At 40.5% G+C, this 4608-nt stretch overlaps 1 pseudogene; it reads right to left on the bottom strand.

Moving 5' to 3' along the window:
• Window positions 1-1499: 1499 nt before the first annotated feature.
• Window positions 1500-4404, bottom strand: LOC101013093 (annotated as a pseudogene).
• Between the last annotated feature and the right edge of the window lie 204 nt (window positions 4405-4608).

The raw sequence follows: 4608 nt of genomic DNA, 5'->3' as shown, positions 1-4608 counted from the left end.
TCAAAGCTTCAAAGGACAGACTGACTCTCTTGTTAGAACTGGTCACTTTAAGCTGAAGCCATTTGCAATTCCAAAAATCCTAGAGTCCTTAAGAATTATGTTAAATCGGCCGGGCGCGGTGGCTCAAGCCTGTAATCCCAGCACTTTGGGAGGCCAAGACGGGTGGATCACGAGGGCAGGAGATCGAGACCATCCTGGCTAACACGGTGAAACCCCATCTCTACTAAAAAATACAAAAAACTAGCTGGGCGAGGTGGCGGGCGCCTGTAGTCCCAGCTACTCGGGAGGCTGAGACAGGAGAATGGCGTGAACCCGGGAGGCGGAGCTTGCAGTGAGCCGAGATCTGGCCACTGCACTCCAGCCTGGGTGACAGAGCAAGACTCTGTCTCAAATTAAAAAAAAAAAAAAAAAAAAAAAAAAATGATGTTAAATCTACCCTGCCTGTGCTCCATAAATGGAACAACAAAGTGTAGATGTCAGCAGATCTGTAGACAGCATAGTTTACTGAATATTTTAAGCCCACGACCTACGGCTCAGAAAAAGTTTCCTTTTAAAATTACTTCTGATTGACAATGCACCTGGTTATTAAAGAGCTCTGATGGAGCTGTGCAAGGAAATTCGTGTTTTCATGCCTGTGAACACAACACCCATTCTGCAGCCCATGGATCAAAGGGTAATTTTGACTTTCAAGTCTTGTATTTTAAATTTATTTTTTAGTTCAATATGGTTTTATTTAAACATGTGTACAGCTGAAGGGGGGATGTGATCTTTGGTTAGGTGAAACCAATTTTCACAGTTCATATTTGGCCATTTTAGCTTTGTAGTGAATAATAACAGAAGAGGAAGTTTCTGTTCAAGATCCTCACTCCAGCACACTCAGCCAGGTGCCTGGCAAGATGACACATTTCCTGGTCTAAAGTTCACAGCCAATCCTCTCACCCAAATGGAACACCAATTCTCCTCCCAGCATACACACACACATACACATCTTATTTTCACTGCTCTACACAGGGCCCTGAGAATCCTTAATTTTAAAGTTGGGAAAAACGTGAAAGGATTCCTTAACTCATTGTCTGTGACAAATTCAACTACCTTTTAACTCTTAACAATTGCAAGTATAAAATATTTGAAATTTATGAGATGCTCCACTTTATGGAACAACTCAAATGCTAAAAAATTAGGTCAAGTGACATGCTTTAATATTTTAAAATGTTACTTAAAACTTATTGAGACAAGATAGCAGCACATTCTTGGTATTATAAACTCCTACTGACGACTGCTACTTGATAGCCAAAAACATTGAAAAAAGAGAAGAAACCATACTGGTATACAACAATGTCTGCAGGGAATGTCATGTTTTACGTTTTGTTAACTGAAATTAAACCTGACAAACCCAAAGATCTACAAAACTGACACTCATGTTATTTTAAATGATGAGGTAGGTTGTTTCCTATGCAGTAAAGTGAAGATAACAAAAAAATCCACACAACTTCCAAATTCTCTTAAAAAAAAAAATTTCGGATTATAGTCACTTTCACAAACAAGACATTCATTCTTAAAGTAGAGAGGTTATACTCAGGCAGGTTCTGTACTTGATGTGTTACTTGGAGATTCAATAATCAGTCTTGGGTCAATCAACTCTCTCCAAAATACAGTGATTTTGCTCTCCTATGTCACAGCATACTCCACTACCTCGGTTCTATTTTCATTGTGATAAACCAAATCAAATTTCCCAGGTTCTCTCAAGGCAGGTAAGGATGGAAGAATTTGTGTATCTACTTGCTGGGTCTCTGGATTAGGGCTTAATATTCTTCTGGATGTTAGTTCTAAAAGCTTAAATGCAGTCTTTTCTCCAACTTGAGGGGCAGTTGCTTACAGTGGTAACAGACTATAGTCCTTGTGTGTCTTTACTGGATTCTGGATAATAGATGAATTTGTTACCATGTCACTTAATTGCTGTTGCCTCTGGTTGTCAGTGCTTCTATTTACAATACAGGAAACAGGATGCCATCATCCTCCACCTCTCCCCCGCATGCCCCGTCCCCTAGCTCCCTTCCAAGAAAAAAGGTTCTCTCCTCTACCCCATCCTCTTCCTAAACTAGTGGGGAGAGACACACTAGGAGAAGGACCAGGAGCCTGTCTGCCACCATTTGAGCCAGAATACCTCCATCCAGCAGCACCTGCAGTATGTGATGACAACTCTGGTCCTGGACAACCTCTTCCTGCAAAAAGGCCTACTGTCTTTAAGAAACCAGCAGCACACTCCAGGGTGCTTGATGACATCAAGCATTGGTCATCTGACTCTGAACGACAGTCTGAAATAGAAGATGTTGTTCCAGAAGTCTTGTCCTTGCTGGGGGTAAGGCTAAAGCCAGATTTTATACCCAGTTTGTCCGCAGTTGTATTTTTGGTAGAGGGTCCTTCCTTTGATAGCTCAGTTGATAATTTCTCTGAGGAATTTCTGGCCTCCAAAGTGACTTTGCTGGGACCATCACTAATAGATTCATCACAAGACTCAGGAGACTCCGAGAAGGAACTGGGACTCTCTTTTGAGCAAATGCTTACACTACCTTTCCTTTTGGCTTTAACAGGCTGTTTCTAGCAGAACCTTTTGGAGAACTACATCTCTGATTGGCCCAGTCTTTTACTGCCTGTACTTCTAGAGACTTGGGATTCTTGGCCTTTTTTTTAATATTCACTTTTCTCTTTTTTCTTTGCTGATTTTCTTTTGGTCTCTTTGTTATCACCCGCTGTGCCACAGGTTGCTTTATTTTTTTCTCTTTTTTTTTTTTTTTTTGGCTGACAGTCTGATTCGTAACAGCTTTTGGTTCCAGATCCAAGACCTTCTCATTATTGTTATTGTTCTCTTGCCTCTTCCGATGCTCCTTTGAATATTTGTAATCTGGTTCGGTTTCTTCATCCTCTAACTGAAATGCCTGCTTCTTGCTTTTCTAAGTGATAAATTAGTGTCACCATTACTGATGATTACAGAATTCTCAGCAACTCCTCTCTCTTCTAATTTAACTCTGAGGCAGCAGTTGTCTCTCACCAGGCGCACGCTCTCCCCCCGGGGCAGGAGCCCCCGCTCCAGGTAGGAGGTCCCCAGAACTGCAGCTGAAGCGCTGGTGGATGAGACTAGTGAGATCTGTGACGACTCGTCAGCTGTTCAAATCGACCAGAAGCCAGAAGGCCGTACAGTGCGGGGTAGCTGGCGGTGGGTAATCAAATTGAAGCCTTAGCCTGTTTCCGAGGCTGCCATCTTGCTCCGTGCTCAACGGAAGCTGACTTTCAAGTCTTATTGTTTAAGGAATACATTTTATAAGACCATACCTACCATAGATAGCGTTTCATCTGATGGATTTGGGAAAAGTAAAGTGGAAACCTGAAAAGGATTCACCATTCTAGATGCCATTCAGAGTATTTGTGATTCACAGGAGATCAAGGTCTCAGCTTTGTAAGTACTTTGTAAGGAGTGGATTCCATGGATGGAATCCATGGAATGATTTTGAGGGGTCTAAGACATCAGGGGAAGAGGTCACTGCATATGTGGTAGAAATAGCAGGAAAACTAGAATTAGAAGTGGAGCCTGACAATGTTGACTAAAGTGCTGCTGCAATCTCATGATAAAACTTGAACAAATGAGGAACTGCTTCTATGGATCGGTAGAAAAGTGCGTTTTTGAGGTGGAATTTACTCCTGGTGAAGATGCTGTGAACACTGTTGAAATAACAAAATACTTCAAATATTCCATACACTTAAGTCAATAAAGCTGCCGCAGAGTACAAGAGGATTGAGTCCAATTTTGAAAGAAGTTCTGTGGGTAAAAAGCTATAAAACATCATGGCATACTACAGGGAAAATGTCCACAAAAAGAAGGAATGGATGCGGCAAATTTCATTGTTGTCTCATTTAAGAAATTGCCAGATCCACTCCAGCCTTCATCAACCCGTACCTCCATCAGTCAGCAGCTATCAACATGGAGGTGATATCCTCCACCAGGAAAAAGACTGGCTGAAGGCTCAGATTGTTAGCATTTTTTAGCAATATTTTAAAAGTTAAGGTCTGTACATGTTTTAGACATAATGCTATTGCACACCTAATACATTTCAGTATAAACATAACTTCTATATGAATTGTGAAAAAAATGTGTGTGTGACCTGCTATATTGTATTATTCTCTTCATTGCAGTGGTCTGGAACTGAACCTGCAGTATCTCTAAGGTACAGCTGTACCCTAATGCCAAGTTCCCCCATCTGCTAATCATTTAGTGCCTTATGGAGAAACAACTGTTTTTATCACAAATTAGAATTTAACTTTGGTCAATATACAAAGCTGTTGATAAAGTAAGGCATACCCATGTATTTATTGACAGCTATGCAAACAATCTTACCTTTTTTTCTTCATGTTTCTTTTTAGAGAGGCAGTTTGTTTTATTTTGCTGCATTGTTACTGTAATTTCGAACTTTATAATTTAAACCTTTTTTTCACATCTTTCCACATCCCTTTAAATCTATAAATTTTATGTCCTTACCCAATTTCTCTCTGAAAAATGTTTTCCAGATGTAGCGATACTGTAATATTAATGCCAACCTAAATGTTAATATGCCA

This window comes from Papio anubis, chromosome 7, assembly GCF_008728515.1.
Source record: "Papio anubis isolate 15944 chromosome 7, Panubis1.0, whole genome shotgun sequence".
Taxonomy (NCBI): Eukaryota; Metazoa; Chordata; class Mammalia; order Primates; family Cercopithecidae; genus Papio; species Papio anubis.
The sequence above is the reverse complement of the archived record's forward strand: the minus strand, read 5'-3'. Positions and strand labels throughout refer to the sequence as shown.